General features: G+C 46.2%; 1 protein-coding gene and 1 long non-coding RNA gene across 2 annotated transcripts in view; both read right to left on the bottom strand.

Moving 5' to 3' along the window:
- LOC308412703 (metabotropic glycine receptor-like) overlaps positions 1-14036 on the bottom strand; it is a 112243-nt gene that overhangs the window by 96340 nt on the left and 1867 nt on the right. The window lies entirely within an intron of this gene.
- Positions 9757-10904, bottom strand: LOC308412706. Its single transcript, XR_013974615.1, has 2 exons — positions 10531-10904; positions 9757-9923 (listed from the first exon to the last, which is right to left on the bottom strand). It is a non-coding gene; the product is annotated as an uncharacterized lncRNA (long non-coding RNA).

The following is a 14036-nucleotide window of genomic DNA, read 5'->3' as shown; positions in this document are numbered from 1 at the left end:
TGAAAACAAGCAGAAAGGAGGCACGTGGACTACACAGATGCAGGTGAGGTCAGAATGAAAGGGAAGAAAATTAAAAACAGGAAAGAAGAGCAATGCTCGGGGGAAGTGAGGTTAAAGGTTCAACAAGCAGGAGAAGGGAGGTGTAGCCGAACGGGAGGAATAGGAATAAATTGAAAGGGAGAAGAATTAAGAGTGATGGAGGTAAGTAATGAAAAAGAAGAGAGAGACAGAGGTAAGGAAAAAGAAGCAGGGTCAGATTCATAATGTGCCACTTTTCCTTCCAGACACTGAGAAATTAAAAAGTAACGCTTTTAGTGTCAAGACTGCATTGCCTGTTGCCTCCAATTTGAGAACGCTAGCTTTCATATTTTCTGAATTCGGTTTCTTTGTTCTTGTTGTGCGTTGAACACTTTCACAGATTTGTGTGGACCTTTTGGGTTGCTGGGAATCCTGTGCAGGATGCTGACTGCCTCGCTGCAGTTTAGCTAGAATCTGGTTGTCAGGCCATTTCACCTTGACTGATGGGCCTCATCATGTGCCTCATCAGCTCGGCTCACTACAAATACTGTATCCTGTCGCTTTATTTTCTGCTTGTTGAGCCGCAGACAAGTCAAAGACAAACAACTTTTGTTCCAGAAGATCATGGCTTCTCTTTCCTGTCAACAAATGCAACACGATGACTAATGCGATGAGTCGGCTGAAGCACGTTTGTGCCTAATAAGCGCATAAATCTGAATCGCAAAGTTGCCATGACAACATACTGATGTTTAAGAAGTTAACTAAGAATCATTAACACTAAACACAGTAGTTTAGGCTAATGGAAATATCAGCAGTTTTCTCATTTTGAGAACATTTTTCACCTGATGGTAACTCGAAATTAAAAATAAGAGGTCACCCAAGCTGCTATAAACAGCTTCTAGTTCCACGACAGCTGAGTGCTATAGTTTTTAAGCACATTTGTTGGACGGCTTTCAGCGGTGGATTATTGCACATTTGGTGCTGTAGTGAGCTTTGAGGAAGCAGGCTGGTATGTTATGAATAAAAGTAAACTACAATCTGATCCCATGCTTCCCTGTGCAAATGCCAGTGTAAAGTTTTTAAAGGCAGTATTTATGTGGGGTGTGTTCTCTGCTCCCGGCCGTGTTCACTATCAGATTCTGAGGATTTTCACACCAAAGGTGAGAAATACTCTTGTTTTCTTGCTGCGCCTGAGACCCGAACAAGTTCAATACACGGAGACTGCTGGCCTGTGCAGCAGTGAGCCACTACAGATTCAGACTGTGGAGTGAAGAAGGTTAAATAAACTGGTGAGGGATGTGACTGAAATACAGCACAGCCCGAGACTTCAGCTAAGTCAGTGTAGCCCACAGTGAATAGATATCTTTGTTTATGACTCTCTATCTCCCTTTTATCATGCACACTTATAAATAATGCCTGGTTTTCTTTTATTAAACCTTTTATTAAACCTCGCTGTCAATTCCTCCACTCCTTTGTGGTGAAGTGGTGCCTGACACCTGTTACCTCCCTCCCCCATCTGCCTGGTGGGAAGTGGAACAAACAACCGCAGAGAGAGGCTTTGGCTACCACCTCTACTCGAGTACACAAGAAAGAAAAAGAAGCAAATGTGTTTACGCCTGTATGTGTTTGTGTGCACTCGAGTCCTTTACGCAGGTCAAGGCTTGGTGGAAAGCAGAAGTAAAAACTGAGAGATGTGAAAGAGCTTGGATCTGTGTTAACATGAGGCACAAATTTCTTAGAGTGAAAGAAACATCAGGACAAGCACTGCATGGGGGTACAATTTGATCATTTCTGCTACAACATAACAAATGATTGTGAAGACAAATGTACGCCTCGGCCTGAGTACCACTAAAAGAGTGATTCTTTACATTTACACAGCACAGATGGTCCTTTATTTCTCTGGGATGATTTATTCTTCCTCCTCTCACTAGCAATCCATCAAAACCATTTAGCCACCCATTAAGGCTTCATGATAACCATCAGTCACTTCCAAGCTATTTACAAAGTGCTGCTCTATACTGCTTAAATTCTGATTTCATAAATCCAGCTTCACAGCGACCCTTCCAATGAAATTATTTCAGATTAGGCTTAGGTGAGCAATAGATGGATAAGCTGCTCTCAGGTCCTGTGTCAGGTCTTTGACGGACTTTTTCCTGTTTCTTGTGGAGATGACTTGCAGATTCTGTCTGCTGTAGACAGTTTTTTAGGCCTGCCACATCTTCTTTTCTCCTCCACTTGTCTGGTTTCCTCAATTTTTTTAAAAACACACCGCACACAATGTGGAGATATGCCAATTTTCCAGCTATTAGTGCTGCAGGAATCATCGTTTTGGTGCCAAAGGTATGATTTTCTGTCCATCAAAATGTGTTATCTTTGCTATTTTCTGTAGATTCAGGTAAAGAAGCTGGAAAATGTATGTGTTTGTCATAGTCAGTGGAAGCAGACTGTGTGGAGTGTGAATAGTGGACCCAAACGCAGACACAACATGTCTGGAACATGGAACGTAACTTGATTTAACAAAAGGTGAGCTGTTTAATAAGGCTGGAAAAGGTACAAACGAAGGGCAAGGCAAACTGATGCAAAACTAAACATTAACCTAAACTGAGTAAACTGAAATAGAACATGAAAAACCCTGACATGAACATGAATACATGAAACCTGGAAGCATGGCGTGAAACAACAGACGACCTGACAATGAAACATGACAGCAGAAAACGAAACACAGGGGAACACAGCTTATACAAATGAACATGACGCCACAGGGGTATGGGCAGAAATCTGTGCCATCAGAAACTGAATTTGAATAAGTTCAATTTGAATTTGAATTGCTCCGATTGAATCTGAATTGTAACTTGAATAAATGCTTTTGAAAACTGAATTTGAATTAGTCTAATTTGAAATTGAATTTATGGTTTGAAAATGATCATCACTAAATTGAAATTGAATTTATATTGTAACGATGGTTAAGTGTTATTGTACATGTTGGTTATCTTTGCACACTGTTGTTGTTCCTGTAAGATTCATGTTTGGTTGTGCTGCAGGAAGTAGGGAGGGTGGTGTGGAGGAAGGGGAGGGGGGACCTGGGTTCGGTGTTGTGTGGGTGCCAGGCTGAAGAGAGGTGTAGCACGAGGGCGCTCTCCCCTGAGTTAGCAACCCGCTTGCTTATGTGCCGAATAAACGGACAAACTGAGACCCAACCGTCTGGTTCTTGTGAACGTTACATTGGTGTCAGAAGTGAAGAAAGAAAAAAGAACCCCAGAACGCCCGACACCCTGTTGCTGGCGACGCTTGCCGTTACGAGACGAGGATGTTGCCGGACAAGATTAAGAAGGAGACGGAGGAGAGGGAGGTTCGTCCGCGCTCGCCCGCCCATGGAGTGAGGGAAACGGCGCTGCGGCTGTCTGCCGAGGCTGGATTTTCTCCAGGTTTGACTAGGCTCGGGAACTGTTCGCACAGCGGCCGCGATTCCGGCGGGAAGGAGTCGACCTCGCTTGGCGCGCCGTCACGTGATGTAAACAAACATGGCGGCGCCCAGCAAGCTGCAGCGAATATAAAAACGCCTAAGTTCAGCGGCAAGACGCCATGGGAAGTGTTTATCGCACAGTTCGAGCTGTTAGCTGTCGCAGCTGGCTGGTCTGAGGAACATAAAGCTCTCCAACTGGCTTTGTGTCTGTGTGAGGATGCAGCTGCATGCCTGCTGCTGCTGACCGAGGAGCAGAGGGGAGATTATAATGCTCTGGTCGGAGCACTTCAGAGGCGCTTCGGGCAGTATAACCAACCAGTGCTGCTGAGGTCGGAGTTCCACAACAGACGCAGATTGCCAGGCGAGCCCCTCCGCATTTTGGCCCATGAAATCGAGTGCCTTTGCCGGAGGGCGTATGACAGCATGCCACCATCAGTGCAAGCGGAGTTAGCTCGGGACCAGTTCCTGCAGGCCCTGAGCCCTAAAGAGCTCCGTATGCAAACTCAGCTTGCTCGGCCAGCCACACTCAGTGCAGCCCTGGAGCTAGCGTTGGAGAGGGAGATGCTTGCAGGATCCTCTGGGGGCGCTGATGACGCACACGTGGTGAGGGCTGTGTCAGCACCTGTGGAACAGATGGAGACGCCAGCGGGGTTGTGCAGTTTGGTGCAGGCGGCTTCGCTGCAGTCGCCTTCCCCTCGGGCTGGCCCACACCGCCGACCACAGAGCTGCTGGGGATGTGGACAACCCGGACACCTCATCAGGCAGTGCCCCAAGCTTGCAGCGGTTCAGGGAAACGCCCACGGGCCCGTGTAGGCGGGAGTACACGGGCCTGGGAGAACGACATCCCCACACCACCGCCACCTCCACCCGGTGCGGCCATCGCTGTGGGCTGGACCCAGGTTGGCGGCTTTTGCCATGTTCCAGTGACGATCGCGGGGGTGTCCTGTACGGCCCTGCTGGACACGGGGTCCAATGCAACGCTGGTCCGACCCGATATTGTCCCAACCGGAGCTGCTGTGCAACCGACTAATGTGCAACTTAAGACTGTGACCGGTGATCTGGCCCCAATGAGAGGGAGGGGAGTGTTCCAGTTCAAGGTGGGGGACCTCGGTGTGTCTTATGCTGCCTGGGTGGCTGACGTGCAGGACGCCTGCATCCTTGGGCTGGATTTTTTTACGAGCCATTGGCGGTGTACTGGACTTAGGCAAAGGCTTCCTCGTAACCCCTGATGGGAAGAAGGTGCCGCTTATTCCTCCCCCGGTCTGCACAGCATCTGCCGCGGCGTCCACCTCCACCGCAGAGACCGCTGCAGACCGGCCAGCAGAACAGCGAGCGGAGGAGGAGGAGGAGAGGCTCTTAGCAGTGAGGAGTATCTGGTCAAAGAACTGTGAGGGGCTGACTCCACAGCAGCAAGAGAGTCTATGGCAGGTACTAAAAGAGTTTAGTGACATTTTTGCCCTGAAAGAAAGTGATGTTGGCTTGACACACTTGGTAGAGCACGTCATTGAGACCGGGGATGCCCAGCCTATTAAAGTGCGCCCACGCCGCCTGCCCCTGGCTCATCAGGAGGCTGCGGACAGAGAGTTGTGTGAAATGATGAAGGCGGGCATCATAGAGCCATCTGATAGCCCGTGGGCCTCCGCGGTGGTGATGGTGCCTAAGAAAAAAAGTCCTAGGATGCGTTTCTGTGTGGACTACAGACCACTCAACAAAGTGACGAAGAAGGACTCTTACCCCCTTCCCAGGATTGATGAGTCTCTCGACTTAGTAGCCGGGTCCTCCTGGTTCTCCACCCTGGACCTGCGGAGTGGCTACTGGCAGGTGCCACTGTCCCCGGAATCCAGACCGAAGACAGCCTTCTGCACTAACAGGGGACTATGGCAGTTCAAAGTCCTGAGCTTTGGTCTTTGCAATGCTCCTGCGACCTTCGAGAGGCTTATGGACAGTGTGCTGGCTGGCGTCCCACGGCAACGGTGTCTGGTTTACCTGGATGACCTTCTAGTGCACGGGAGCTCCTTTGATGCTGCCCTGGATGCCCTGAGACAAGTGTTGGAGAGGGTGGCAGCTGCAGGCCTGAAGCTGCACCCCGACAAGTGCCACTTCATGAGGAGGGAGTTGGAGTTTCTGGGCCACAAGCTGGGTCGTGAGGGCATCAGCACGTTGGAGGAAAAAATTCACACCATTACCGAGTGGCCCACACCAGCAGACCAGAAACAGCTCAAAAGCTTCCTAGGACTGGCGTCTTATTACAGGAGGTTTGTGAAGGGCTTTTCCTCCATAGCCGCACCACTCTTCCACCTGCTGCAGAAGGACCGTGACTTCATCTGGACCCGGGACTGTCAGCAGGCGTTCGACACCCTCCGCAGATCGCTGACAGAGTCTCCAGTCCTTGCCCCCCCTGACCCCGCCCTGCCTTTTGTCCTGGACACTGACGCAAGTAATGTGGGGCTGGGAGCGGTGTTGTCGCAGGTTGGGCCGGAAGGGGAGAAGGTGGTGGCGTACTTCAGCCGGGTCCTGAACAGGAGTGAGCGGCGCTACTGTGTCACACGACGAGAGCTGTTGGCTGTGGTGGCGGGGGTGAGACACTTTAAGTACTACCTGTGCGGCACAGCATTTGTTATCAGAACTGATCATGCTGCCCTTCAGTGGCTGATGTCTTTCAGGGAGCCAGAGGGACAGGTGGCTCGCTGGCTGGAGGAGCTCCAAGCCTTCAATTTCGCTGTGGAGCACAGAGCAGGGACGCACCATTCTAACGCAGACGCCCTCTCTCGTCGCCCATGTGCTGCAGCTGGCTGCCGTTACTGTGAGAAGCGAGAGGAAATAGAGCGGGAACTCACGACAATAGACGGAGCAGCACAGCTCGCCTGCAGGGCTCTTCTGATGGTGGATGCAGCGGAGTGGAGGGCACGGCAGGAACAAGACACGGACCTGCTGCCGGTCCTGCAGTGGCTGGAGAAGGGGGAGCAACCCCTTTGGGATGAGGTCACTGGGTTTTCCATCTGTACCAGGGGGCTATGGGCCAAGTTTGCAGCTCTCAGGCTGAAGGAGGGGGTGTTGGAGCGTGCCTGGAAGGATCCTGCCACGGGGGAGGAGAGGTGGCAGGTTGTGGTGCCAAGGTCGCTGAGGTCAGCGGTGCTGGAAGCCTGCCATGGGAGCACTGGCTCCGGCCACTTTGGGGTCTCTAAGACTCTCCGCCGCCTCCACCAGGGCTATTACTGGGGTCAACAGCGGAGGGATGTGGAGGACTTTTGCCGCAGCTGTGATGCATGTTCCTCACACAAAGGGCCACAGGACCAGTCCCGGGCTCAGCTTCAGCAGCAACCAGCAGGGGCTCCAATGGAGCGAGTAGCTGTGGACGTCATGGGCCCATTTCCTCGCACAGACAGAGGAAACCGCTATGTTCTTGTGGCCATGGACTATTTTACCAAGTGGCCGGAAGCATACGCCATCCCAGATCAGGAGGCTGAGACTGTCGCTGATGTATTAGTGGAGGGGATGTTCAGCCGCTTTGGAACAGCAGAGACCCTCCACAGTGACCAGGGGCGTAACTTTGAGTCCAAGGTATTTGCTGCCATGTGTGACCGCCTTGGGATTAAGAAGACCCGCACCACCCCACTTCACCCCCAAAGCGATGGACTGGTGGAAAGGTTTAACAGGACGCTGGCCCAGGAGCTAGCCATCCTTACCTCAGAACACCAACGGGACTGGGACTACCATCTTCCCCTTATCCTCATGGCCTACAGGTCGGCAGTGCAAGACTCCACCCAATGTACGCCTGCCCTGCTCATGTTAGGGAGAGAGCTGAGAACTCCTGCAGAGTTGGCTTTTGGGAAGCCCCCGGACGCGCCAGAAGCACCACCAGGCCGGGACTACGCAAGGAAGCTGCAGGACCGGCTGGATTCTGCACATTCCTACGCCCGGGAGCAGCTGGCGAAGGCAGGCCTGCGCCAAAAGAGGAATTATGACATCACCACTAAGGGGAGGCACTTCCGTGCTGGGGAGCTGGTGTGGGTCTACAGCCCAAAGAGAAAGAAGGGACGGTGTCCTAAACTGGATAGCAGCTGGGTGGGGCCTTGCAGCGTCCTAGAGCGAGTGGGGGAGGTTGTTTACAGGGTGCAGTTGCCTCCTAGGGGGAGGATAGTAGCGCTGCACAGAGACCGGATGGCCCCCTACAGAGGGCAGTCCCTCCCCTCCTTTCCAGAGGGACGTGTACAGAGCGTCCATGACCCTGCTCAGAGGGGCCCCCGACCGGGGCTGCGTTCCCCTCCCTCGGACTCTTCACCCCAAAGCCCCGACGCTCCGCGCCCACCTCAGGGGCTCAGGAGGTCAAGGAGGGAACGTAGGCTACCACCCCGCCTCAGAGACTGTGTCGTTCCCTCGGGGACGAGGAACTTATTGCTGGGGGGGCAGTGTAACGATGGTTAAGTGTTATTGTACATGTTGGTTATCTTTGCACACTGTTGTTGTTCCTGTAAGATTCATGTTTGGTTGTGCTGCAGGAAGTAGGGAGGGTGGTGTGGAGGAAGGGGAGGGGGGACCTGGGTTCGGTGTTGTGTGGGTGCCAGGCTGAAGAGAGGTGTAGCACGAGGGCGCTCTCCCCTGAGTTAGCAACCCGCTTGCTTATGTGCCGAATAAACGGACAAACTGAGACCCAACCGTCTGGTTCTTGTGAACGTTACAATATTTTGAAAATGAATTGATTTGCTTTGAAACTGCATTTTATCCTTTAAAAATTCAGCTCTCAAATAATTTCAGTTTCACTTCTCACCATTCAGTTTCAGTTCTACAATTCAATTTCAGTTCCAAAATTCAGTTTTTTGGAACTTACATCCGGTTCCGGTTCAAGCGCAGATTAATAGAACTACGTTTTACTAGCGGACCGAAAGTGTTACTGACAGGAATCTACAGCGTCTTGAGCTGAATTAAGACTTCAGAAGTCATTCGTCATGTCGAATGACCAGCAGATAAACTCTCAGGTTGGTAATAAATGTATTACATGTATAAGAACAAGCGTCATGTTAACTAATGATAGCCGTAAGGTAACTGTTATGCTTATTGTAGCTGCTAGCTAAAAACGCTAATTTAGCGTAGTTTGCCCTGAATTCAGCTTTGACAACAAATATGATCGACTGTTTCTAGTAGAATTCCAAAGTTGTCATCTTGGACCCTCTCAGAGTACCCCCTCTGTATGCTTGCAGAGACCCCTACAGTAGGGAAACATGCAAAACGGTGTCCAAACCTTTTGTATTTTAGCTTTATTTATGTCTTACACAGCATCCCAACTCTTTAGCTAACTTAATAACTTTAGCTAAAGTGAATAGTTAGTCTAATTCATTAGTGCAGCATTACTGGATCATCTCTGTTTGAAGTGATATAATATGATATACAACTATCACTGTGTTTAACTACCATAATAATTCTTAGGGTACTGAGTGCATGCTTAATTAGATATATTTTTTAAACATACTGCTCCATTACTATGTTTGACAGGCTGAAGTTGTCGGGTCACCTCCTAAATTGACCATCTTTTACAGGTGTTTTGTGCCAGAAATGGAGTGTCCACTGAAGACTGAAGATACTGAATCTCTACGCCTTGCCATTGATCCCTATTGTGCCTTCATCTAGACAAGAGACAAACTTAACCACTCTCATATGCTCTGTACCTACATCACATTCCCTGACAGTCGTAGCTTGGCTCATCTGAGGGTGAAATTATAAGAATGTGTTATTTTGCAAAGTGCTCTCTAGTGTTCCTAAATAAAATATGGCATTGAGGTCATTTCTTTTGAATTAATCCCTTCTTCTGAAATATAAGAACCTCTTCTGGTTTTAATGGCACTTTGGATTTCCTGACTTTCTGTTCCACTTCCAAACCCAAATAGATGCTGACAAGCTGACACAGTAACATGGAAGAGGGAAAGACGTTGGAAAGGACTACTACAAATAAACCTAACGCCTAACCATGAAAAGTGTAAAATAAGAACAACAACAATAATAATAATAAAGATAAAAGATGAAGTAACAAGTTTTTAGTTTTGTTTATTCCAAATGATCATCCAGATGTCTGTGACATGTGATGACAAACACCATAATGGAAGGCCTTAGTCATCACATGCTTAAACTCATATATTTTTGCATATGCTGAACAGGCAGTCAGACATGCTGTAACTGTGGGGTAGAAAACAGCATGAACACCATACGGCAGGGGTCTCAAACTCCAGTCCTCGAGGGCATGGAAAAGTTGCATGACTCCAGTCCACCCTTGAGGACTGGAGTTTGAGACCCCTGTCATGTGGAATATGACAGGTGTGGTTGAACTGCATGAAGACTCTGAAGTTTCTCTTCTCTTCTGGCAGGACAGGAATGTGGCCTTGTCCTGTGAGCCACTGTAAGGATGTACTTAGAGTAGAACTGGACTGTCACCGGCCTCAGGCTCTTCACCCTTTTCAAAGACAAAGCAGTCATTTAGATAAAATATTAGATATTGTTTACCTGTAAATGCACAAAGAGAATTTAGAAATGTAATTATTGTCAAGAGTGAACAAGTACTGATAGTGTAATCTACAGCTGTGGCCAAACGTTTAGAGAATGAGAAGTGTTGTTTGCTTATTTACAAAGTTTGCTGTTTCAGTGATAGTTGTATATCACATTATATCACTTCAAACAGAGGTGATCCAGTAATGCTGCACTAATGCATTTGACTAACTATTCACTTTAGCTAAAGTTATTAAGTTAGCTAAAGAGTTGGGATGCTGTGTAAGACATAAATAAAGCTAAAACACAAAGGTTTGGACACCGTTTTGCATGTTTCCCTACTGTAGGGGTCTTTGCAAGCATACAGAGGGGGTACTCTGACAGGGTCCAAGATGACAGCTTTGGAATTCTACTAGAAACAGTCGATCATATTTGTTGTCAAAGCTGAATTCAGGGCAAACTACGTTAAATTAGCGTTTTTAGCTAGCAGCTACAATAAGCATAACAGTTACCTTACGGCTATCTTTTGTTAACATGACGCTTGTTCTTATACATGTAGTACATTTATTACCAACCTGAGAGTTTATCCGCTGGTCATTCGACATGACGAATGACTTCTGAAGTCTTAATTCAGCTCAAGACGCTGTAGATTCCCGTCAGTAACACTTTCGGTCCGCTAGTAAAACGTAGTTCTATTAATCTGCGCTTGAACCGGAACCGGATGTAAGTTCCAAAAAACTGAATTTTGGAACTGAAATTGAATTGTAGAACTGAAACTGAATGGTGAGAAGTGAAACTGAAATTATTCGAGAGCTGAATTTTTAAAGGATAAAATGCAGTTTCAAAGCAAATCAATTCATTTTCAAAATATAAATTCAATTTCAATTTAGTGATGATCATTTTCAAACCATAAATTCAATTTCAAATTAGACTAATTCAAATTCAGTTTTCAAAAGCATTTATTCAAGTTACAATTCAGTTTCAATCTGAGCAATTCAAATTCAAATTGAACTTATTCAAATTCAGTTTCTGATGGCACAGATTTCTGCCCATACAGGGGACGCAAAACTAAACACACTGAACATGGAACACATGACTTTCAAAATAAAACAGGAAACATAATGGGATGTAGACATGAAACACAGGGTGAGTGAGACATAAACACTAGGGGCAAAGACACGAGGGGAATCTGATAAACAATGAACTATAACAGGGCAACCAAGGCAAAACAGAAAGAGCTTAAGATAACTAAATGAACTTAAACATAAACCATCAAAATACACTGAAACTCAAAGCGCCGAGTTAAAAGACCCAGGATCGTGACAGTGTTGCAACAGGCTACGGGTAAGAAAGTGCCTAAAGACAAAATTTAAAATAGGTGCTTTGCTAAGTTGTCTGCTGTGTGTGGTTCATTCCTTGAGTTAGGTGCCTTTTCTATGCTTGAATTAATTTTTGCTTGAAAAAGTGGTCAGGTACAAGGGCTGAAAAAGAAGCTAATGTCCAGAGAAAAACAAAAAGACCTTCAAAAGCACGAAGAGCTACGCTCAAGGCCACTTTAGAAAATTACAAGAACATCTGGCTCATTGGAAGCAAAATATAAACAAAGGAAAGGCGTCACAAGACTTTTGCACAGTACTACAAGCTAGAGACGGTGGTTATGCAATGACATTATCTGTGCTGTTGTGTTGATGACAAATAGCGAAAGTGAAAACTGAGAGAAAGTCTTTATTTTTGTTTTTCTGACAGATTTGCACATGATCATTTATATCTATGTGAGCTACAATTCAGTGCCGCTCTTTTCTGAAGCGAAACAACTTCGGTTATGGTTTCTATAAAAGAAAGAAGAACATGAAATGCTTCCAGAGGTATAGTATCTTATAGCATTTCCTTATAATGACACAATATCTTTTTTACCATCCTATATAAAAGTGCTGGAGGTGAGGCTGCTGGATTCTTGTCGGGATTGAATTATTTTATTCTGGTTTTCATTTACACATGTCAAACTTTTGCTTCTTCCATTCCTTGTGAAAGGCAGAGCTGGAGCTTAGTCTGAAAGACAGACAAAAATCATTGGAAAGAGCCTCTCTCCTCCCCTCATTACCTCACAAATTTACATCAGACTCAAATAATAATAATAAGAAAGAGCAACAAGGTTTCTTTGACACAGAAAGTAGAAGACATGGAGGCTCTGGCTTATCATCTCCACTACTTTATGCATTTCTGTCCAGAGCCAACAAACTTTCTATTTTTAGAAATGTCATCGCAGGAGTGAGATGAGTCGAAGAAACAGCATAGCACAACTCGCATTACAGAACATAGAGGGAGGAGAAAAACATCATGAATCTGGTTGTGTACTTGCAGCCAATATTTATCCTCAGTTACAGACTGTATTTCTCTGAGATACACACTCAGGTTTTAAACATCCACTTTATTATTTTCCCTCTTAACTTGACATTTCCCTTGGCTCCCTTTGCTGACTCCACAGTCAATTTTGACAAATGCCAAACTATATTACTAAAAGTACGGCAGTTATTTCTTGATCTTGGAAACTGGAAAGCTCTGGGGGTAAAAATACTAAGTGGACCCTGAGTTTTGACTTTTTCAAAATCGCTATTTCTGAGGTCTTGACTAATTTTAATCCTTACCTTTACATCAACCCCCCCTAACAGTGCATACCTCATAGTTTCCATCTCTATTCATTACAGAGTTTCTCTATAATCCAGCATCCCCTCTATATTCATATGAAACATCACAAATGGGATTCAGTATCTGACTTGCCTTCTTCTAAATGTCACAAATCACAGTGACTTGTAAAATGTCACAATCATTTAAACTCACTCAAAACCCTCTTGGCTGGGCTGGAATAGGCAATTGATTTAATTATGAATTCATTCACTGAACTGATTTAATCACACTTAACATTTTCCAGACGCCTTAGGCCACTGACACAAGCACATCTCCCATCTTTCTCAACTAGTTAAACATCCTCATCATGACAAGTTGATGGTTTAAAACGGGCAATATCCCGGACATGACTCGAATCCTTTTTTGGAGATGAACAAGCCAACGCAGGCAGACTGAGTCATTACAGCAAGCTGAAGCTACCCTATAAGACAGATGCTTAACTTTCAAGCAGCTCTAACAAACATCTCTGGAAATTTGAGGTAATCTGAAAGTGTGGACCATGTTGATGCTGATAGAAATTCATTGTGTAATAAGAATCAGCCATCTTCAGATCCTGCACAGAGATGATAGCTGTACAATTCTCTAAAAAGCCAGAAGAAGCCCTCATCACATCGTAACACTGTCCCTGGAGCAGGTAGTGATGCAGCATTTTGCTCAGGGACACATCACCGGGGTGGATGCATGCCAGGGTGAGGGCCGAATCACAAACACAACACTGCTGCCTATAAACCACGAGCACTGTGCATCACAGTGTCATTCCAATTTAATTAGTCTTGCTTATTATGTAGTGACAGTGTAGGGGTATTTTACATGTGTAGGTGAATCTGTGTCTGTGCATATACACTTGTGGATCTTTATATTGAAGATGGCAGAAGTTTCATGTGATGATGTCAGCGGATATAACACCAATGCCTGTGAGCCAAAAGCTCAGGCTTCAGGTCGACTGAACACCTTTTTGGGGAGTTTTTCTCCCTACTCTTCACCTTGAATGACATCAGTCCAAGACGATGTCCTTAACACAGGCATCTCAGGGACAAAGATCTTGCTAAGTTACAGCAACCATCCACCTGGTTTTCAAACCTTCTGTTCATGAGGGAAAACCTATCAGAAGAAAGGAAGCAGATGAACTAAAGGGCTTCACCAAAGCCCAGAACAGGATAAATAAGGATTATTTTGAACTGTGAATCATGGAAAGCTAGAGTCCAAAATAAAAATGCAAAGCTAGAGTTAGTACAAAACTAAGTAAGTAAGTAAGAGTAAGAGTTGGATGTGTGTGTGTTTACCCCAAGCTTACCCTTGTTGTAAACGTTCTTTTTTTCCTCTCTTAAAAGATATTTATCATCTTTAATTGTATTTTTTTCTCACATGTTATCTCACATTAGCGACACTGAGTGTG

Source organism: Rhamphochromis sp. 'chilingali' (assembly GCF_963969265.1).
Source record: "Rhamphochromis sp. 'chilingali' genome assembly, chromosome: 16".
Classification (NCBI taxonomy): domain Eukaryota; kingdom Metazoa; phylum Chordata; class Actinopteri; order Cichliformes; family Cichlidae; genus Rhamphochromis; species Rhamphochromis sp. 'chilingali'.
Note: the sequence above shows the minus strand (reverse complement) of the source record. Positions and strands in the feature narration are given on the sequence as shown.